Source organism: Triturus cristatus, chromosome 12 (genome assembly GCF_964204655.1).
Source record: "Triturus cristatus chromosome 12, aTriCri1.1, whole genome shotgun sequence".
In the NCBI taxonomy this organism is placed as follows: domain Eukaryota; kingdom Metazoa; phylum Chordata; class Amphibia; order Caudata; family Salamandridae; genus Triturus; species Triturus cristatus.
In genome coordinates this window covers 329,900,252-329,924,322 of record NC_140595.1, presented here as the reverse complement: position 1 = coordinate 329,924,322, position 24,071 = coordinate 329,900,252, and the positions used below count along the sequence as shown (strand labels likewise).

At 45.1% G+C, this 24,071-nt stretch overlaps 1 long non-coding RNA gene across 4 annotated transcripts in view; it reads right to left on the bottom strand.

The window, feature by feature from the left end:
• LOC146775975 (uncharacterized) overlaps positions 1-23,005 on the bottom strand; it is a 1,152,826-nt gene extending 1,129,821 nt beyond the window's left edge. For all 4 annotated transcript variants that reach the window (XR_014971952.1, XR_014971951.1, XR_014971954.1 and 1 more), the window contains exon 1: positions 22,956-23,005. This is a non-coding gene — a long non-coding RNA (uncharacterized LOC146775975). The remainder of the gene's footprint in view (positions 1-22,955) is intronic.
• Positions 23,006-24,071: the final 1,066 nt, after the last annotated feature.

The following is a 24,071-nucleotide window of genomic DNA, read 5'->3' as shown; positions in this document are numbered from 1 at the left end:
CCCTGAGTACGGAGATCCCGCTAACATTGTGGAGGCTCTGCCCGAGTGCGGAGACTCTTTGTGAATCATGGATCCAGTGCTAACTGCATATTAAAGTATAATTTTCATACAGCAGCTCTGTGGAAAACTAACAAAGCAATATCTGCTTTAAATTTCGAGGCAATGTGGATGCAAGCATCAAGTAACGATGCTGCTCCACTGTACTGTTTGAGTCTTAAACATGCAAGACCAGTAACCTAAGGGTAAAAAGGAAAGTGGATCAGTGCCAGCAATCCAAGAACCTGCCTTAGACCCCTGAACCTCACCCAGACTCAGTGAGCAACCTCCTGGCACAAGAGGATCTCTGACCTCTTTGAGCATCATTTATCCTGAGTGAGGACCTTGCATACTCAACAGAAATTTAGTAAATCTGATGAAGCACCCGGTAGGCAGGTGACACAGCAAATAATATATGAGCCACACTTGGACACTTTCCTAAAAGCAGTGACTGCACCCTGAAATATTTGAGTAACACCCGTGAGATGTTTTGTCAGGGAAGCACCATGGCACATGAAAGCACCGATTTTGGTGAGATTTTATTTCCCTGCACATATATTTTGCTTGCCTCTGACCTGCGCCCTCTGAGCTTCTTGTTCTAAGAGTAGCAAAGACTTCCTGCTGCACCCCCTTTGCATAGAAGATGTCATGAATGGTGCAACAGCATATGGAAGTTGTGGCCAACAGATGTATGTTGCACTGACAGATGTCCAGGTGGGGTTTACCGTGTACCTTTGTGCCATAGACCAGGATTCATTTTGTGGGAGGGAGAGGTGAGAATGGTGTGTTGATCATGGAAATGTACACAGAGCCTCAACTTAGCACTCTGGCTCTTTCTGGTGAGTTACTGGTACTGGGAATGCAAACACAAATGAGGCAACAAGACCTGACTTTCTGCACCTCAAACAACAGTACTTAAAGGAGGGTGAAAATATGCCGTTGTAGGGGCGAGTGTGGATATTTAATTTTAATAGGGCATTTTACCAAATATGTAATATCACATACTGTCCATAGATTCTGCAGAGTCTGTGTTTTGAACACCATTAAATGAAGCTATAAATGCTAGAGGCGTTTTAAAGCATAGGTAAAGTGGGCTCTGGCCGGGGGCCCCAACCTTTCAACAGGCCCCGATAGAGCCAGTACTGTTCTGTAGAATGGTTTGCCCTGATGACCTTGAATAATCCTTTAACAGATTGTTTTAAATACCATTTTTTTAAATTCATTTTTAATGTGGGTGATGTATTGGAGTCTATTACAGACATTGTGTAGATTAATGTGTTTTTGTTTCATGCATCAGCCATAAAAGTTTCTTTTAGATCAAAACAGGACCTCACATATGAGAAATGATAGGGTATCAGACATTATTATTTGCAGTAATATTAGTGAGCTGCTGCTGTGTTACAATACTGAAAACACACATCACTGTCCCTGGATATTAGATGTAAACACATTTATAATTTGAACAAGTGTGCCTGCCTGTCAGTGACCTGGCCAAAGACGAAATGAAAGAGCTGAAAGTGGATCATATGTTCAAAGCTGTTTCGAACAGGGGCCCCCAACATTTATTTGCCCCAGGCCCCACAAAATCCTTAAAATGTCTTTGATAAATGCACTGCAATGGAATTCATCTCCACCTGAATCTGATTAGTGAGGTTTTCCATGCCCTGTTTTTCTGGGTGTGGGACAATCCGACTCAATTGTTATGGCTGGTAAAAGCGGACAGAAAAATCACATGGGACTTTGGATTCAGCAGCATCCAAGGGGAGAATAAATGCTCCCACTTGACAAAAATACTTTGCCCTTCCCACCCCTACTCCTCCATCAGATCTCTCACCCACCATGTCGCCCACATGTACATTTCCCACGTGCTCAAATCTGTTTTATGACCTGAAAAATCAGTTTCACTCTTAATTTCGCAAATCCATTGGTGGGGGGCGTCTTACTTGTAACTGCATGTTACTGATGCTAAATTACAGCATGCTACAAAAATGAAATTGCATACAATTTTACTGTTACCCCAATCAGTGTCATCTTAAGGAATTTCGAGGCCCTGGGCGAGACCTATTTTTGGGGCTCCTGTACGTAACAACTTTGAATTTTAATACCCATTTCTTGCTAATTCATGCCTGCATGATGCCAAGCAATACTAAAATATATGTTAAAACTAACAGAATCACACAAAAAAATTGAAATATATCTTTCCATAAAATGACACGGGTTACAGAGACAGAGATAGAGGTAGGCTGAGAGAGGTTTTGATAGAGAAAAACAATAGAGAGGTCACATGGAAATTTCAACTTCTAAGGGGGACCCTTGGAAGGTGGGGGCCCTGGGCAATTGCCCACTTTGCCCATGACTTAAAAGGTCTCTGATCCCAATATCATGCACATCAGAATCAGGATTGTGGCCTTGTGCACTGAAATAGTACGTCCTTTTCCTATCCACAGATGCAGCACCTGTGCAGTGCTGAAACATGCACAGCCGTCAGGTGCAGGACAACATCTGTGCGCTGCAAGAGCATGCCATATCTTCACACCTGCTGCATCACCTATGCACTACAGGAGACCTCCCCAACTTTACCCATCCCAGCACCTGTGACTTGCAGAAGCGAGTTCTGCTCTTAGTCTGGACTTGTGCGCTATCCTGTGATACTCAGGAAAGTCCATTTATCCGTCAGCCTCAGTCTCCCCGTGTGCAGTCCAGGAGGAACAAGAGCCGACTTTACCTAGCTTCAAACCACTATGTCCTTTGGTTTACCATATCTTTAAGCCCTACATGTGTCAGCTCTTTATGAAGACTGCCAGAGACTGCATCTGGCTTCACAAGCTGAATATGCTGCAAGTTATTCCTCGACTTCAAACTCTTTATCTCATCTCTCTCACTTTCTCTCTTTTTGTGCTTTTAACAAACTTCAAAATAGGTCTTTGGACCGCATTAATGATAGGAATAGACGCAACATTCAGAGACCCTGAGACTTCTGAGATCCTGGACTTAAAGCCATCTGCCTGAGGTTTAAAGACGAATGACAAGACTATCCCCTGGTAGGAAGAGGTCTACGTATGGTGGGGAATGGGTGTTCACCACTACATACAGCTACAGAGAAACTCTTTGTGAGAATTGTCAATATTGAAAACTGCAGAGCAAGTGCTCTGGACTGTGCTGTTTCACAGAAGGGAATTGGGACGAAAAAAGTAATGAATGGAGGAAGATAGAAAGAGAAAATTCCGAACGGAGAACAGAGAATATGAGTAGAAAAATGAAGGGAATTGAGAAAAGGGGAATGAAGAAATAATTGAAAGATAATAAGGATAGACTGTTAAAGAACAGAACGAAGGAATGAGGAAGAGAATGATGTTGGATAGAAAAACGTAAGTTATAAAGGAAAGAAGGAAGAAAAGAATGAACACAATAAAGAAGGATGTGAAGAGAGAGCGAGGGAGGTAAGACTTGGGGATGAGAAAGGAAGAAAACAGAAGAATGAATGGAGATGGAAGAACAAATTAAGTGAGGAATTGAGGAAAAGGAAGAAAGATAGCAAGGAAAGAAAGATGGATGGGGAAGGAATGAAGAAATAAAGAAGCATATATGAAAAAAGGAGGAATGGAAAGGAAAGATGTGAGGGGAAGAACGAGGGAAGGAATGGAAAGAGGTTAGTGGATGCTAAGCCAAGGAGGGATAGAAGGGTAGCAAGGAAGAGTAATTAAGCAAATCAATTAGGAAGTAAATACAAAAATTAACCCTCTTTATCTTTAACATAAAAGGTATATCGTCCCCTAGTGCAGATATGTACAGATATTCACTGTGACTGAATTCACCGGTATGTTTTTCCAACCTCGGAAAGAGAAAAGGCAACGGGCCCTTCTAAGACTCAAATGATCAGGAAGTCAAATAGATTCCTGACAAAGAAATGTATCAGATGATAAGCGGAGCATAAAGTGAAAAGGTGACGGTCACTAAAGTCATAAATGAAGAAAGAAACAGTGCATCCGATTTAAAAGAAGCCAGCATTTTAGGAATTAAGGGCCACATGCCTCAAGCAAAACACCAGTCGCAAACGGGCCGATTAGCAGAATCAGCCCCTTTGCGACTGGTATTTTGCCATTTGGGATGCATCAACACAAAAGCAATTCGCAAAATAGGTAATTGCAAATTTTGCGATTACCTATTATGTGAATGCAGTTAGGGAATCACAAATTGCGATTCCCTAAAGGCGATGTATTTTGCATTCGCAAATTGCGTTTGCCCAATTTGTAATCGCAAATTACCATCAACTTCAAGTTGATGTTAATTTGCAATTCCTTTGAAAAATGCACAACAAATTCATTTTTTAAGGTGTATTGTGGTGCAGCATGTGTGCGCACCACATGTGCATACCTACCTTTTTTGGGGATGCATCAGGGTGGCCTTTTGGCCCCCTGATGCACCCCTGCACCCTTGAAATTGCAAATGCAATCCTATTCATTCCTATGGGCCTCTCATTCCTTAATAGCGAATCACAATTTGCGATTCGCTATTAAGGAATATGTAGGAATCACAATTTTTTTTGAGAAACCTACATGTATAGGTAATTGAGACTCCTTAATAGTGATTTCTCAATAATCACTATTAAGGACTTGCAATTCCTACCTTTGATGCAGGTGCCCCAAAAAGACAACACCAGATCCCACTCCCAAAGCGAACAAAGCAGGGGAAAGAGAGGTTGAGCATAAGAGCGCACCAAGATCCTCTGTCCTCCAAAAATCAAAATGAATTACACCAATGCAAGCAACAAAGCATGCTGTAGCCCCACTCTTAACCCCACTACTACTGGCAACATGGTCAAGAACACCTACGGTCAAAGACCTGCCTGCAGCTGCCCACAGAAAGCAAAGCAAAGGAGGAAAACCTCATTTCAGGGCACCAGGGAGAGGGGCCTGTCAGGCCTAGTAGAGAGGAATGTGACACAAGCAGGAGAGCCTAAGGAGTCAAGAACCTTAAGAAAATGTATGTACGGTGCTAGGAAAGGGAGATCACATCTTAGCCAGACTCAATGTCCTTAGACTCGCTGCTCGTGTTTTTACTTGAAGGGAGTCTGATGTCAGTGAAACACTGTGGTTGTTGGGTGACTACTGGTTTGGAGTTTGGCCATCTTATCCCACATAACCTGGGAAGAAGTTACTCAAAACAAGAAAGTGGTGTGCAGTAGGGATAAATTCATGTACACATTCTTGCCACAATGAAACAAAAAAAATTCCGTATGGAATAAGACTTAACACATCATGAGTAAATTCATCAGACTATTTTTAAGCCTAACATCCATATACATTCTATAATTATTTTTCTTTAAAATATCGGGTGAAAAAACCCCCCACAAATTCGATTACATAAGTAAGACATGAGGAAAAAGTGTCCTTCTTGTCGGCATCCATTTTGTGTCAGACTCCATTATTTTAGCGTTGCTATTTCGTGTCAAACACCTCTGTATGACCCTCCTGGTCGTTTCTACTGATGCTTGCCAAAGTTCTAACATAGGGCGCAGGTGCAGAAGTGCTACCCGGCTCGTGAAGAGAAAGGAAAAGGCTTTATGCAAAGGGGAGAAGATGGCGATTCCCTGCTCGATACCATGTTGGAAAGTCCTCCTGCTTATGCCCCCATGTACCCTGCACTGACACCCCCCTGCCCCGCATGCAGCTGCACCAGCCGTGCTACACACTCCTGCCTCCACTGCCCCTCCTACTGTTCCCCCCGTCACACCAACCCCCCCCTATTTTGATGCCTATAACACTGACTGCGCACATTACCCCTGTCCTCGCCACGGGAATGACAATGAGTCCCCATCTGCCCAATACATGCAGCTTTACCCCTGCCCGCCCCCTCCCTTCTTCCCCGTGGTCTACGGTTAAGCAGGATTTATATAGATTATTGAATTCCCCCCCGTCTGGCTTCCTTGCGCTCTGCAGTCAGCTTTTCGTCCCTTCGAGAAGATGACCTGCAAAGGTAACAGTGTGAATGTTGGATAAATAGCAGGAATATTTATCCATTTAAAGAAATATGGTCCACCTTTTCCCAGTGGACGATTATGGAACAGACCACCTGGGCTGAATACATGTGTACCTTAGTTGTGCAGAGATTCGAGAATTCATTTATGCAGATACCCGCCGGATTGGTGGACCTCAGGTCACAAATAAAAAGAGGCGATGTACAGGGAGAGGGGATGTTTGGCGCTATGTCTACTTTGATAGCTTACCGTGATATGACCGCTTTCCCCAGCCCCACTCTAGAGACAGCTATGCCAATGAGAGAGGCGGCCCCTGTCTTTGTTAACGCACTCACAGACTAACCAAAATAATGGCCGAGGTGAGGTTGAAGCACACTGGCGCAGGCTTTGGGTTCATGTTCCTTGGAAAAGGTCAGAAGTGATACAGTTAAAGGGACAGTTGCCGGATCCTCTGAAGAATCCGGCTGCCTTCTATAAAGAATTAAGCCAGATAATATCTGACGGTAACCTTATTCTCAAAGACATAGATTTACTTTTTGGTACGGTTGTCCCTACTGAGGTCTGGGATAAAATACGACATACCGACCATGAAGTAGAATTGGGAGGTAAATGGGCTGATCTAGAGGCCATGGAAGGTAATAGAGTGGGAGGGACGAAACCGAACGCCGCCATCACAGCCTTGCCTGGCAAAATCATAACATTCATGAAGATGCTGTTGCCAGAAACGGTCATCAATTGAGATAAAATTAACGCCTGTAGACAGCGTAGGGATGAGAGTGTGGCGGATTTCTTCACCCGTTTTGAAACTGAATACAATGAACACAGCGGCCTGGACCCTCGGGTCCCAGGAGCTGGCCCGGTATTCATTGACAAATTTGTCAGCAATTTGCTCCCTGACATTTCTGCCAGACTCAAGAAGGTTGAGAGTACATGGTCCGCTCAGACTATGACAGGTATCTTGGCCATGGCCCAATACCATGAGAATAGGGAAAACGAGGATAAGGAGAAAGAGGTCAAGAGAAATAAAGACCTTAAATCTAAAGTACTTCTGCAACAGGCCTATACCCCCAAAGGCCCTGACGCCCATGGCAATTTCCGGCCGCCCCCTCAGCGGCCGCCAAGAGCACGCCAATCGACTCCCTCCGGCCCCTCCGGGCCTCTCCAGACAGATCAATGTGCCTATTGTAAGGGTTACGGCCACTGGGTGGATGAGTGTCCTGTTTTGACAGAAAACATACGGACAGGTAAAACACGGCCTCGTGTTCAAAAGGATGGGATGGGTTATTGCTAAAGACCAAAGGCAACACCGCCCTAGTGACCGAGAGGGGAGACATAGGGATGACAACACCATACGACAACGCCCTGCTAACAAATTTGATGGGTATGAAGCCACACGTACTTATTACAATGACGATTATGAAGAGGTAGACGAGACATGGTTTTATCAAGCATAGGATAGCCATGGAAGGGGTATTTCGAAAGACCAGAAGGGCCCTTATGTTCAAGTGTCAGTTGCAGGGGATGCTCAGTCTTTCCTTCTGGACACAGGGGCGACTAGGTCTTCTATTGCACGTGTATCGGTCCCGAAGGCACCCCTTTCTGGCAATTTGAATGTCTCTGTGGGTTTTGCAGGCACACCCGTGACCAGCCCTGTTTCTGAACCCCTTCCTCTCGATATCGGCCCCGCCCATGTTGACACTTCCTTGGTCCTTACTACAGGTTGCAGTGAAAACTTATTAGGCATGGATTTACTGAAAGCTCTGTATGCCACTATATCATGTAGTCCCCAAGGCGTGTCTCTAACAATTTCCCCCACCCCGACTCCTATATGTATCTGTCCGGGCCTCTCCCTCCAGAGTTGCAGTCATTACCTTCCTCCCTCTGGGAATCATCAGACACTGATGTGGGGTGTCTCAACATACCCCCTCATGTGGTACGCATTCAGCCAGGCGCCCTTCTCTCCCGCCTCTGGCAGTATCGACTACCCGCGGAAGGAGAAGTCACCCTTTTAACAATAATATCTGAAATGATGGACAAGGGCGTAGTGGAGGAGACACGTGGTAATATCTGTAACAGTCCCATTATTCCGGTTCTTAAGAAGACCAATAGAGATGCTCTCTCCCCTAAAATATACAGATTTGTGATTGACCTGAGAGCCCTTAACAAAATAACGATCTCCCAATACCCTGTTGTCGCCGACATTACAGCCCTCTTGACGATGGTCCCTTCTGACACCACGCACTTTTCTGTCATAGACCTGAAGAATGCTTTTGTCAGTATTCCTATACATCCTGACAGCAGACATTTTTTTGGTTTCTCCCTTGTTGGGCGGAGCTTTAGATTTTGCCGCGCCCCTCAAGGCTACAACGAGAACCCCAGTATCTATAGTCAAGCTCTCAAAAGTCAACTAGATTCCTTGGAACTCCCTGATAATTCCACACTGCTGCAGTAGGTTGATGACATCCTTATTGCTGCAAATTCTGCCCTGACATGTAAAGAGGCTATCCTCTGTTTGTTACGCCACCTTGCCCTCCATAACAACAAGGTCTCTTTAAAAAAGCTTCAGTTTTCTCAAGAGAAGGTGACCTATTTAGGTCATCTCCTCTCGAAGGAGGGAAGGCAGCTCACCGCTGATCGTGTAGCCGTTATCAATGCTATGGCGGCCCCACGAACACAAAAGCAGGTGCGGGCATTCATAGGCCTAACCTCATACTGCAAACAGTGGATTTCCAACTTTTCGGCCATGGTCAAACCTCTTCTTGTCATCACCACTAAAGACATATCAGACAGCTCCTTTCCATGGACTCGAGAGCATAAGCAGGCCTTCCAGGATTTAAAAAGAGCTCTGTGTACTGCTCCAGTCCTCGGTACTCCTGATTATAACAAACAATTTTTTCTTTTTGTACATGAGATAGACGGTTGTGCATGCGCTGTCTTGACCCAGATGTTCGGAGATCATCATCGGCCATGTGCCTTTTTTTCAGCTACCTTAGACCCTGTTGTGAGGGCTCTCCCAGGATGCCTACGGGCAACAGCTGCGGCCGCACTCATGGTCCGTCAGAGTGCGGGGATCGTCATGAACTCCCCCTTAACTCTGATGGTTCCCCATTCTGTGGAGTACCCTCCTTAACAACACCAAGACACGGTACCTCACTTGCACACGACTCACAGGATATGAATTGACACTCTTTTCCAGCCACATTAACATCAAGAGATGCACTGTACTGAATCCCGCCACATTAATCCCACTGGATACTCAGGATGCCCGTTTAGATCCACATGACTGTATATTGAGGACAGAGGAGGAGACAAAGGGACAGGTTGACTTACAGGATACCCCAATAACAGATCCATAAAGTACACTGTATGTGGACGGATCATGTCTCAGAGGGCCAGATGGTAACACATCAGCCGCCTACGCCCTCACGACATAGGAGCAAGTAGTAGAAACAGCTCAGATTTCACAGTGCTCTGCTCAGGCTGCAGAATTAGTGGCCCTCACTAGAGGCTGTGAGTTAAGCAAAGGAATAACGGTTAATATCTACACTGACAGTCAGTATGCTTTTGGGGTGGCTCACAACTTTGGAAGACTGTGGAGAGAAAGGAATTTCCTTACTTCACATGGGACGAAACATGGCCCCCTAATTCACCGATTATTAGACTTCCTGACACTTTCCAGAAAGGTATCCATTATAAAATGTAAAGCACATAAGAAAGTGACGGATGATGTTGGAAAAGGCAATGCCTTGGCTGACCAGACAGCCAGACAGACAGCCCTTAAGAAAAAGGAAGGAATGTACGTGGGAGGTCCCGCCAGGTGGGTGGCAGAAGGGGGCATGGTTGAAGACACAGTACAGAGTGTGATTGATATTCAGTCCCATGCTACCCCTGAGGAGCTGAGGATGTGGACGGAGCATTTGGCGGTAAATGAAATAGATGGTTGTTGGGCCTGTATCACTACGGAGAGACAATGGATGTTGCCTGACAGTCATGTGCTACCGGTAGTTACAATGGCCCACGGCCCTGCTCACATGTACAAAAGGGATATGTAAGCTGTTGGAACCTACCTGGTACAACTCAAAGATACAAGCGTATGCTGAGAAGTTGGTCAAAACGTTCATGATTTGCCTTATGAACAACCCGGGTAAAGGTACAGTAACTCATGAAGGAGTATTCTCCCCTCCTACCTTTCCTTTTGAAGCCCTCCAGATGGATTATATCCAGATGGACAGATGTAACAATTTAAAATATGTCCTGGTGGTGGTCTGTACCTTCAGCCGATGGGTAGAGGCTTACCCTGTCAAAGACTGCACCGCTATCACTACCGCCAAAATACTATTGAAAGAATACTTCCCACGATTTGGTTTGCCCCGTTTGATCTGGAGTGACAACGGGACACACTTTACGGCTCAAATAATGGAGTATGTCTGTTCAGCACTGGTTATGAAACAAAAATTTCATGCAGCTAACCACCCCCAGTCAGCAGGTCTAGTGGAGGTGTACAATGGCATCCTAAAGACTAAAATGGCCAAAATTGTAGCCGAGACGGGTGTCACTTGGGTTGATGCTCTGTCCCTGGCTCTACTGTCTCAGGACAACGGCCCATTCCAGGATCGGATTATCTCCCCATGAGATTGTGTTCGGGAGGCCTGCCAATGTGTGGGGTGTCCCACACCCTAAGAAACTGTCTGATGTTTAATACCCTGTGTTGACTTATTATCTGTATACTTTGACTAACACTTTTCGTACCCTTTACTACCAGGTGTATGAGGTCATACCTGATAAAAGCGAGGGCCCAGGACACATTATCCCACCTGGCGACTGGGTTCTGATTAGCAACTTTCAACGTACTAAGAGCCTCGAACCCCGCTGGACACAGCCCCGTCAGGTGTTACTGGCCACACGCACTGCCGTGAAAGTTGAAGGTCGGAAGAACTGGATACATGCAACGCACTGTAAACGAGTGCCTCTGCCTCTCCCCTATGATCAGTGGGTGAGAGAAGGACAAGGAGACTCAGAGACAGAAACAGTCCCAACGTTTGTTCTAATCAGCGATGCAAGATTGCATTCTACATCTCAGAAGCAGAGAGTGACAGTATTCTGAAGGGAAGGGTGGAACTCTCCCCTAACTCTGCTCAGCATCAGGAACAATTATTCCCCGACCATACTGTCCCTACTTCTACCCGATATAACTTGCGTTCTAGAAAGAAGGCTTGTCCTTGACTTCGCCCGGGTACCTATAGGCTGTAGAGCTGTGATCTCCCGGCTGAGACCGGTGCTGGTGTGTCAGACTAAGGTACGTCCCTAGGGCTCTTGGCACCTGCATCCAGTGAAGCCACCACCAATTACAGACAGCCGCTAGTGGTACCTGGCTCAGTACAATGGCAGCCATTCAATACACCCAAGTCCAGAAACGATATGTCAGTCTCCTACATAGCAAGTGCTTCCTGGCCACCGTGGTGACACTGTTTGTCTCCCTCATCTTGTCTATCATCGGTTGGATGTTACTGATCTACTTTCCTGTTACCCCAACAATTCCTACCCCGACTCGTGCAGAGCATCAGTATTTCACGTTACCTGCCCACGAATTACCCTGCCGTCCAGAATTTTTCAATAACACCTTCGTCCAAATGGTATATCATCATCAGCTGATCATAAATACTTCCAACTGTTGGGTATGTGGACTGATGCCACATGCTATGACACAACCTGTCCCATTCTTTCCTGATCCTTTTTCCATCTCTGGGTCCTGTCTTGCATAGTGGATGTTGATACAGGAGGCCTATACTGTCAATGGTACTGCCAATTCTGCACTTGGAACATTTCGAGATGACTTCTGGCAGAACAGGTCTGGCAATACCAATACCCCTTTTTGCCCGACCAACTCATCCACATTGCTATTATCAACGGATGAACTCGGTGAGATGGTGGTATTTAGCTCAACTTCGACAAACATTTACCAAATTTCACACCAGAAGACTACTACATGATGTACGAAACACTCTGAATGTTATAAATGTGCGGGGCCGTGTCTGCATCCATGGCTTGGGAACTAAGAAAGTTGGTACTAGTATCTGTGCCATCATTAAAAATTTTAAGTCTACTCCAAAGTTAGTGGCGTCCCCAACACGTATTTTATCTGTGGCACAGCAGCCTACACTTGGCTCCCCCACAACTGGTCTGGCACATGCTAGCTGGCCTTCCTCCTTCCACTAACGTATTCTACCCATGGAGATTACAACCTGTTGATGAAGGGTGCTTTACGCCACTCACGTAGGGGTGTCATATCGGCTGAGGATACAGTAGGCCAGGAAGCCGGGGACTTCTTTAAGGGTTTCCTCCCATTTTGGGGCCCTATGGTAAACAGTCGGGCTATACGAGGACTGACCAGGGTCCTTGAGGCCACCATCACAGAAACAGCTGGTGCCCTCTCCAACATCACTGTAGAGCTACAGGCGAACCGCCTTGTAACACTTCAAAATCGTATGGTCCTTGACATGATCCTCGCTGATCCTGGTGTTGTGTGTAAATTGATTGGCTCCAGCTGCTGTGTGTACATTATAGATAACGCACCTACAGTATATGATGCCATCCAACGTCTGCATCACCTTTCCTCTGAAATTCATCAGGATGAAGGCAACTGGTCCCTCACAGGCTGGATCTGGGGCTTCCTTTCCCAATGGGGATGGAGGGTCCTCACCTTCCTTGCCTTGGGAGTGGCTGTCTCCTGTTTTTTGTGTGTTCAGTGCCTGCCAATGCTCTGTGCAAAGTGTGTTCAGGCCCTTAAGCTTCCACCCTCAAACATTCACGACACCAAAATGAAGAGGATGCTCCAACAAGAAACAGATGATCTCATGAATATAGACATTTCGTAATGGTTTTGCCACTCAATGGCAAAAGGCGGGTCTGAGGAAAAGTGTCCTACTTGTCGGCATCCATTTTGTGTCAGACTCCATTATTTTAGCGTTGCCATTTCGTGTCAAACACCTCTGCATGACCCTCCTGGTCGTTTCTACTGATGCTTGCCAAAGTTCTAACTGTCACGACCGCCCTGCCCTTCCTGCTCCTTGCGGTTAAGCCAATTCCAAAAAGGGGAACAGAGAATTGGCCTCTCACCGCCCTCGGACTGGACTCTTGCACGCACCCATCCTGTTTCGCAAGACTTGGTCACGACGCTGTACCAGAACTTGTTTCTTTCACATATCCTGTTGTCAAGATCTGTTTGATTCTTTCACGTGCATATCCCGTTTGGCAAGATCTGTCCTAATCGATTGCACCATCAGTTGCAGCACCAGTCCTGCCTGAACAAAGAATGGCGTAACTACAGCCCCTTCCGAACTGGTTCCTTAGGGTGGGGAAATATGTATATAAGGCCTGTAAACTGCGGAGTAAAGCAGCAGCCTCCTCTGTCTCGTCACCGACGAGCTTGGGACTTTGTTCCATAGCCCGGGCTATTTAAATAAAACCTTGTTCCTTCTGCAGACGAAGGCTACTGTGTCTCCTTTTTCGATATAAGGAGGGTATGGTAGACTTGGGTGGTTCCCCCGCCACCGAGACCCAGTAAGTGGGTATTACGGCTCTACAGACATTAAAAAAAAAATCACACAAAACACATTTTTCAGACTACACGAGTAGTTGTACAATAAGTCCAAATGCAATCCACCCAGAGATAGTCATGTAGTTTGGTCGAGGTGCTGGCGCTCTCGAGCAAGAAGCAAAGGCTCCTCGCACCACCCGGTCCAAATAGGGAAGTCTACAGATAAGGCTAGGATTCATTTTGTATCTGGTGAAAGTTTGTACAAGCGGTAGTGTGCAAAATAATTATTAATATGGAGTATCCTGCATGGGACTACCCTATAGGCCCAAGTTCTCTTGTCTGCCTACTCCTTTATGAAGATGGCCTTAAAGAGTTGACTTTTCAGTAGGAGGAGTCAAACACGATATATCAATATCTAATTTATTCAGCCATAAGGAGAAAATGAAGAGGGGGAATGCGCCAGGACTTTGACTATATGACTACCTCCGGGTGGATTACAGTTGGACTCATTATACAACCACTTTTATATTCTGACAAATAAGGAAGCACGGAGGAACAAATGGACAATGAGCTTTTCTGTTTTTCATGGACAGTCGGAAGGTGTAGAATTTTCCAGCTTATTGCAGTTTTTTGTGGGATGTGTTGAATGTCTTACTTGTGTAATCGATTTATGGATTGTTCCTTTTTTTTTTTTACCATAGGTGAAAAAAAACATTCTGGAATGCATATGGATGCACAGTTAGGCTTAAAAATAGTCTGATAAATTTACTCAGGATTGATGAAGCCATATTCCAGATGGAAAATGATTGTTTTATTGTGGCATGAATGTGTACATGAATTTATCCCTATGATATACCACTTTTTTTTTTTTTAGCATGGTTAGAACACTGGCAGACAATGCAGACAGGTAGGCGGCACATGATATAGTGTGGGCTGCTGATGATTGATGGGACACTACAATGGTTAACAATGCTATGTGCAAAAGCTGCAAAACTCTGCAGCCCCAGCTATTTGTTGTGTGCACGTTGTTGACCATGGCCGAATCCTTATGTTCGACATCAGAGGCCAACAATACTCCATACTCTTTCTATTGCGAGATATACTCTACACCAGAAAGTGAAAGTAAGTCACAGTGAAGCACTTTAATTTAACATATAGCGTGGTCGTCCAAGTTGACGTCCCGGTGTCTGCGACTGTGCCCCTCTCTCCACCACTTCTAGAATTTGGAATTGGCCGAATGTGCCTGGGAGCATGCAAAATTAGGCAGGGGCAACATTTAAATTATACCTTTGAAATTTGCATAATTCCAGGAATTTTGTGTCATGTTGAATGTGCAAAATTCCTGCAATGACTCTATTACGTCACTTCGCATCATTATGCACGATTGGTAATAAAAATGTCACGCAACTCCACCAAATATGGTAAAAGGGTACTGCCAGCACATTAGAACAACATGACCTGAGGACCTGTTCACCGGTCTTAGGGGTTTCTGGTCTTTTTTTAGTGCAAAATGCATCCTTACATCAACAATTGACTCAAGAATGCACTTTGCGCTAAAATATAGCATGAAATGATGGATTTGCATTTTGCATAATTTTGATTTTTTTTTGCATAATTATGCAAAAGCAAATTACGTGAGTTTCAGACACCACTAATAAAAATTCGAAGTCTGTTTCATCACGATGCACATTGTACATACATTGGCAGTGGAGGAATTTGCACCGAAAATAAGCCATGCAAATTATCTTGCTGCCCACAATCACCGCTGTTACCTCTCCTGATCAAAGATCTTCTGAAAGTAGCAGATGTGTTCACTCTTACAACCCAAGAAAAGTGCCATGTAGAATCCAAACATTAGCCTACCTACAATTCTTATAGTTCTCCACCTTTTGTACATTCTTGCTCCTGTGTAGTTTTTTCATGAAAACCAGCAATATGTGCTAGCACTGGTTGTGCCATTTTCTCATGTCAACCATTTTCATTGCGACATTCATTACTGCCTTCACCAAGAGTTAAGTAGCATGAGCACAGTGGTGGCAGCATACTGTGTAGCGATCAGTAGGAGTTAAGAGGTCCTCCTTTTTACCTTTTGTCACTAGCAGTGAAGCCTTCAGGGTCACTCATCTTTTTAAAGATCTGCTACTGTGTGCTTAAACCACCCTTGGCCTGCATCAGGTGGATGTGGAGCGCTGTGCAGGAGTGGGGACTCTCTGCTGGATGTATTTGTGTCTGGGAAGGGTACAGTACATGGTTAGAGCAATACTGTGCAGTATATGTGTTTTTAGTGCAGGTACGTGATCGTATGTATGCATGCCTGAATCTCTTACCTGAGAGATGTAGTGGTGTGCAGCACCTGTGCAATGGAAGCATGTGCTGGGTGTATCTGTGCTAGCGTGAAGTACAAAACATAGAGGGTGAAGCATTGTGTAGCATGCACATGGTGAGTGTTTTGTGTGTGCTGGCAAGGAGTGTGTTTGCAATTAGCACACCCAGGTAAAATAAAGAAAAGCTACAGTACTAATCACTGCGTGCAGACTGAAAGTGTGTGCTGAATGTATGTGTGTCTGTAGTTGTACAAAGCATGGAGGTAACAGTACTGGACAGTATGTGTACTGTGAAAGTACACTGAATGAAAGTGTGCCTGCAATTGTACATTATATGGAGGACCCTGGGTTCCATTTTGGGAGGCCAAGGCCTGCCTGGTAAAGACATGATAAGTAGAGGAATCCCACCGCACAGATTTGTTTATTGCTGTATTCCTGTGAGCGTGGTTCAACACACACTGGAGGAAGGGAGGAAGAGACTTTCCCTTGCACTTCAAATGGGTTTGCTCTTTGATTCTGCGATAGACAGTGGCATGGACACATCTCAGGAAGGAGAGGGGGTTGATAAGGGAATCATAAAGAGTAGGGCTGGGAGCCCATGATTAACCTTTGATGTACTTATCACTGTCACTGACAGCTAGGTGTGAACTCTGGTCACTCCCATGAACTTTGTTGGGGGACAAATAGCTTTGAAGTCTTGGCTGCTGTGACAGATAGCCTTTCAAGAGAAATGAAGAAACATACACTTCAAAGAAGCAGAACCTCACATAAAAGTTCAAAGACTCAGACCCAAATTCACATTTGGTGTCTGGAAAAGAACTATAAGAAGAGGAGGTTGTGATCTCAAAATATGTAATCTGCCAAGCTGCCAGGTGGGTGTGTGAGAAGGGGAATCTCTGCAAGACTTCTGCCTGTGAGCAGAACTGGGGGCAAAGGCCTGCTAGTCTCCCTGCTGTGTGAGGGGACATCACCCACGGAAACCAAGATCACCTGCCCTGGAGCACTAGTGCTTGCGTGCCTGCAAAGACCAGTGTACCCTGTAAAGAAGATGAGAGCATTGGATCGAGCGAAGTCCAGTGGGGAGCCCTACCAAGAGGACTCCCTGAACGAGGTGTGAGTTAATGACAGTGCACCTATTGGATTGTTGCCCAGGTGCAAAAGCAAACCTGCAACTTGTGTGTGCCAAAAGAGGGCCACCGTGTCATGAGCTCTCTTTGGGAAGCATCAGGCCCACACTGCTTAGCTGCAGTGACCCCGTATGGCAGAGGGGGCCACCGTTGAACTATTTGTTTCAGAAGTGTAAAGACTTGTTACAGTCTTAACTGGCAAACCCATATGCCAGGAGGGGCCACTGTGGTGAGGGTGAGTGTAGTGGAGATGACTGGGCCTCAGTGGAGAGTATTGCGCCAACCCCATATGCCGGAAGGGGCAACTGGTATTCACATTTATAGAAGTTCAGGTTGTCACCCAGACGGAAGATTGTGGATGTGACAAAAGAGTCACTGGGCTCAGTCGGAAGTCAAAGGATTGAATTCCCCCCGCACTCCTCCCCGTGAGGGAAAGATTGATCTACCTTGTCTTCGAGGAGCGGGAGCTGCTCCGGTCGCTGGAAGGAGAGAGCCTGCACCTGTTGGGTGCTGCTACATGCACTGCTGGCAGCCTAACTTTGCCCAACAGGATCCGGACTTGTGAGCGGAGAGGGCTCTTGCTGCACTGCTAAACATTTCCATGCAGTCACAGCAGGTAAGACTAGAATTGGGCCAGTGGGACCCAGGGGGGCTCACTGCTAACAATGCTGAGGCACAATAGACACTATTTACTTACTCCTGAAGAGTCAAAGAGGAAGTCTTAAGTATGGCCTATTAGTAAGCCTTCCCTGGATGCAACCACCAGTGATTGGGGACATGGATTTGACTGACAACTACTAGAGCCACAACCGCAAGGGGATTGTGTTATTGCTTGTGAATGTCGTTATTCCTTTTAATGTGTAGAGTTTGAAATAAAATATTTATTTTTCCTATAAAAGTACTGCACTGGACATTGATTTATTGTTGATCCTGGGTGTACTCTGAGTCAGGAGTCGTGTTTACTTACCTGTATCCACCCCCCCCATGGAGCCTTTGACTGCTAGCCAACAGCTTCCACTGAGAGTCAAGTGCAGAACGGGTACTTGGCCCAGTTGCTCAGGGACCATAGTAGGTCAGGCCCCGGGACATCAGGAGTAAAAGACCTCAACCACCATGGTTGATCCCAGCAGCCCCTGCGTGCCATCATGGCCCTCTGAATGGGGTTCTGACAACTCCTCATAATCACAGGGCTTTCACAAGAACTAGACGGGTGGGGTAAATAAACAGTAGACTTCCCATAGCAAGGAGAATGCTGAGTGGTAGGACATTTGTGCTGGTGCGGTGAGCCAGGGACCAAAAACGCAGGTGCCCCCCTTGCAAAACCAGGTCGTTTTTTGATAGATAATTTTGATGTCTCCACCAGAGACATTTTAAGGCATGGACAAAGTGGGCTCTGGCCCAGGGCCCCAGGCCTTTCAGGTGCCCCCTGATAGAGCCAGCTCTGTTCTGCAGAGGGTCTTGCCCTGATGACCTAGAATAATTCTTAAACAGATTATTGTAAATAGCATTTTCCTTTAATTTATTTGTAATGTTGGTAATGTGTGAGTCTAATACAGACATCTTTCTGACAATTGTTGGGTTTATGTTTCATGCACCATCCATAAAATTTTCTTATTTTAGGTGAAAGCAGGACCTCACATATCAGAAATGGGAGGGTGTCACTGAGATTATTTGCAGTAATACTAGTGAGCTGCAGCTGTGTCACAATATTGAAAACACACATCACTTTCTCTGAATATTAGATGTAAACACATTTAGAATTTGGACCATTGTGCCTGTGCACTGTCAGTGGCCTGGCCAAAGAGGGCATGACCGGGTTGAAACTGGATCATAAATTCAAAGCTGTTGCGAAATGGGACCAAAAGTACGTTTGGCCAAGGGCCCCCAAAATCCATAACACGTTCCTGGTCTCCACAATACATTTTGGGCCCTTCCCTGCTGTGGGTACTTGGCCCATCCACACAAGTGAGGTACCATTTTTATCGGGAGACGTGGGGGAACGCTGGGTGGTGGCAATTTGTGTCAGCCCAGTAATCCCACAACTTTCCCACACAGAAAGGTGAGAAACATGTGATTTTTTTCAGCTAAATTTGAGGTTTGCAGGGGTTTCTAGGTAGGAAAGGTTGGGGGATCCACGCAAGTCACACCTCCCTAGACAACCCCGAGTGTCTAGTTTTCATAAATGCGCGGGTTTGGTAGGTTTCCTTTAATGGCCGCCGAGCCCAGGACTGAAAAACCCAGGAACCCCCCTTGCAAAATCAGGCCGTTTTGTGGTAGATAATTTTGATGTCTCCACAATACGTTTTGGGCCCTTCCCTGCCACAGGTACTTGGCCCATCCACACAAGTGAGGTACCATTTTTATCAAAAGACCTGGAGGTACGCTGGGTGGTAGGAAATTTGAGTCAGCCCGATGAACCCACAACTTGCCCACACAGAAATGTGAGAACAGGTTTATTTTTTCAGCTAAATTTGAGGTTTGCAGGGGATTCTGGGTCAGAACACATTGGGGGATCCACGCAAGCCACACCTCCCTGGACTTCCTCGGGTGTCTAGTTTGCAGAAATATCTGGGTTTTCTAGGTTTCCCTAGATGGCCGCCGAACCCGGGAGAACAAACGCAGGTGCCCCCTATCTATCACAAAACGACCTGGTTTTGCAAGGGGGCACAAGGCCTACCCACACAAGTGAGGTACATTTTTATCGGGAGACTTGGGCGAATGCTGGGTGGGTGGAAGTTTGTGGCTCCCCGCAGATTCCAGAACTTTCCATCACAGAAATGTGAGGATATTGTGTTCTGTTTTTACAAAGTTTAAGGTTTGCAAGGGATTCTGGGTAACAGAACCTGGTGAGAGTTATCCAAGTCACGGCTAGGCACATTGCAAATAAAAGGTCAGTGCCTAGTGGACTTTCTGCTGCTCTGGGGGACAGAAAGACTGACCGCACCCATTTAATATGGGGGGGAGCAAAGACCCTTGCCCAATGGGCCGCACACCCCTCCCTGGTGCCTAGTGGATGGATCCCTGCTTGGGGATTGCCCTCTTGGGTCTCCGGTGTGTTTCGGTGCTCGTGGGTGAGATAGCCTCACGAGCACCGAAGCAGTGAAACTGAAATGAGCCGATTGACTAATTTATTTTCAGTTTCCAGGCAATTACGACAGTGCGTGGGGCACACGATCTTCATTGCATTGAAAAAAAAAAAAAATGCCTGGGGAGGTTGGGAAGCTCAAAAAAAAGGAAACAGCAGAGGGATTTAGTGCACGTGTGCTCATGACGGAATGGTTCCGTCATGAGCACAAAAGCACCGGTGGTCACGGCGGAACCATTCTGTCATGAGCACCGAAGGTGTTTAAATATATAGGTACATATATGAGCAGATAGATATATTTCTATGTTAAGTGTTGATTTCCGTTGTGAATAGCTTGGTGTGTTTCCTCCCAACAGCCTTGGAAAGAAAATTCCATAAGGAAGCAACATCTTGAGGTAAAACAAAATAAAGTAGGCATTAAGACACATTTACTGAGCAGGCTGCATTAGAAGGATGAGTATGTACCTCAATGAAGCATTTGGTGAAAAGACATCAGAAGAGATTATTTGTGGTGTACATCATGAGCAGAGCACCATAAGTTATACACAGAAAAATATTGCACAGTAGATATTTTTGGCAAATGAACAGTATTTTTAGTGCTTCTTTAAGAAAGTGTATGAGCACCCATGTCTTTACTTTGTGAATACAATACATTTGTAAATCCAACATGTTATCACAAAATCAAAGTAACACAAATGAACATGCAAGGGCAAATTATGAATTGTATTGTGCCTGTCAAGCTAAGCTATTTAAATAGCGCACACTTCATAAAGACAGAAGTCACCAATCAGCCATTAAAATGTTGTAAAAAAAAGTAAATATATCAAAGAGTACACACTGATGCTTGTCTAAAAAAATAAGGACTACTTGTAGCCCAACAACAAAAATAACCAACAGGTACACCAATGGGACAATTTAACCATCCACAAAATGCCATGACCTTGATTGACAGCCCATCCACGCAACGTCAAAGCATGAAAACACAATAGTCGAAGGGGGAGGGGGTGGGGGGGGTGTTCCGAAACCACCTCTCTCAGTACATATTGTACTTTTCTGAAACATTGACGACATGAGGTCGTTTTGACAGCTTAAGCTGTCTGCCGGGCAACCTAAAAAACACGCACAGGCCGAAGAGCATAATGTGTTATCTGGGAGTGCTCTCAGGAGGGCTCAGAGATAAAATGGCGATAACTGAACTAAACACCATCTCAGGCAGGGACAAGCTGTGCATCTCTGCTAGTTTTTGAAAACATCCTTTTTAATATGCAAGAGGCGCACAGCACATCAAGTTCTGAAACTGCCAGCAAAATAACTCAGACATCCTTCCCAGCCTAATGCCACTTCCCAGGAGGGTTTCCTCGCGTTTGGTTTATATTTTGCTCTTGTGGGTTTTTACATTTTTATATCCTATGATTACCTTATTACTAAAATGTTTCGGGTCACAGATAAACAGGTGCGCGCCACAGTTAATTAAAAACTAAAAACCAACAGACAAACAATTGCCGGATGTTGCATTCACATAGCATGGACAAAGTTACAACATTCATCGCCCACAGGGGCATGTAAATTCAAAAGGCTTACAACAGTAACCACCTGCACTGAGAATTGATGGGGAAAAAGAAAGTGGTGACTAGGGAGAAAACGACAAGCTTGCCAGCATTTTATTGAAACATTTTGTCTAAACTACAATAACAGAACTTAAAACACAAGATGTTAGCTAAAACTATCGTGCTATGCTTCAGCAAAGCCAGCTTCAAATCACTGGGCTCGCACCCTGCCAGAGTCGTTGGAGGATAATGGCCGGCAGCTAACAATGCAATGCAGCCTGCAAGAGCCAAGGCTGAATATCACAGATTGTGTAGAGCAGCGGGTGCAATGAATGGGGGTGAGATTCTCATAACAGGAAGTGAAGTGTAATTGTCACACAGTTCTCAATCTGTAAAAACCAGTGCCAGGGCTCAAAGTTTTGCTCAGAAGCCAGGGCTGTTAAGATCAAATGTCTGGGTGCGAAATACCAAGGCTAGTAGTCTTAATTCTATGTCAATTTGATATAACCTGAAGCACACCCTTCGTTTTTTTCTCTTTTAAGTCCTCAAACTTAATGTCTCTTTTTTCTCTGTTTAGCGTGCAGCACTCCGATGCGCTCCGTCCCAAACAAGCGCCAACACTCTCATGAGTCCAACAGGTGGCACGGCAAAGTCCATGTCACGAACGAGTTGCACAGCAGTATGCACATCAGTGAACAATATTCACAAGTATACCACGATTTTACCAAGTTTATCCAGATTTATGCAATTTTATTCCAGGATTTAATCAGTTTTTCAGCCATCACGTCAAAGACATAAAGTTTCTATGTTTCATGCATTTTTATACACTGAGACCACCAATCCAGGCTTATTAACAGGCAAATTCTGAAACTTCATAATTTCCAGCCATTTGATTCTACCCAATGCATTTCGGTCCTCACGACCTTCTTCGGGGGGTATCTGTGATGTTAAAAAAATATTTCAATGAATGTGCCCACTAACAGTTCCTATACACGTTAACTTTGCAATAAGCATTTGGCCCATGCACCCCTTTGTGCCCATCAGAAATATAATTTCATCATGTGTGTGGCTCTTAAACACAGTGTTCACAACCCCATGCTACAATTGTTACACTCCCTGCTAAAGTTGCCCCAGCTCTCATGACACATCACTCGATATGCCCCTCTGGTGAACATCGCGCTCGAGACCCTTTCAAAATCAATAATAAACTCAATAATGAAAACTGCTATATCCCGTGTAAATATTAACCTCTGCTCCCCAACAAATCTCCTGTTAAAACTACACCCGCACTAAAAATACAAACATTAAATCCCAGTGAATACCTGCTATAAACGTCCTGATTTTAAACCCACAACCTCCGTGTCTTCCTCCACCAGGCATTCTGATCGTACTGCTTCTAACGTAACTGTTTTTAACCTCGTACTCCCACCTGTGTTAAAAGACTGTCACGTGCTATCTACGCCTCACCTGTATTCTTAAAGTGCACCCGACCACTAAATCCCTCAGTCAATAAAAACAAACCCACAGTGCCATGATCGTCTCACCCCCCACATTCATCATGAAAAGAGCAGTGTAGGTGACCTCATCTCACCCCTCATCAGGACGTTTATAGCAGGTATGCACTGGGATTTAATGTTTTTTTTTTTTTAGTACGGGTGTAGTTTTACCAGGAGATTTGTTGGGGAGCAGAGGTTAATATTTACACGGGATATAGCAGTTTTCATTATTGAGTTTATTATTGATTTTGAAAGGGTCTCGAGCGCGATGTTCACCAGAGGGGCATATCGATTGATGTGTCATGAGAACTGGGGCAACTTTAGCAGGGAGTGTAACAATTGTAGCATGGGGTTGTGAACACTGTGTTTAAGAGCCACACACATGATGAAATTATATTTCTGATGGGCACAAAGGGGTGTATGGGCCAAATGCGTATTGCAAAGTTAACGTGTATAAGAACTGTTAGTGGGCACATTCATTGAAATATTTTTTTAACATCACAAATACCCCCGAAGAAGGTCGTGAGGACCGAAATGCATTGGTAGAATCAAATGGCTGGAAATTATGAAGTTTTAGAATTTGCCTGTGAATAAGCCTGGATTGGCGATCTCAGTGTATAAAAATGCATGAAACACAGAAACTTTATGTCTTTGACGCGATGGCTGAAAAAACGATTAAATCCTGGAATAAAATTGCATAAATCTGGATAAACTTGGTTAAATCGTGGTATACTTGTGAATATTGTTCACTGATGTGCATACTGCTGTGCAACCCCTTCGTGACACGGATTTCGCCGTGCCACCTATTGGACTCATGAGTCTTAATTCTACCTCATGCTTCTTTCATCAACCACCAGACACCCCCTGCTCCATTTGCTCGGGTTCTTCTTCATCTCTACTTTCTTTTTTTGTCACTGTTTTTGCCACTTTCTCTTCCTCCAT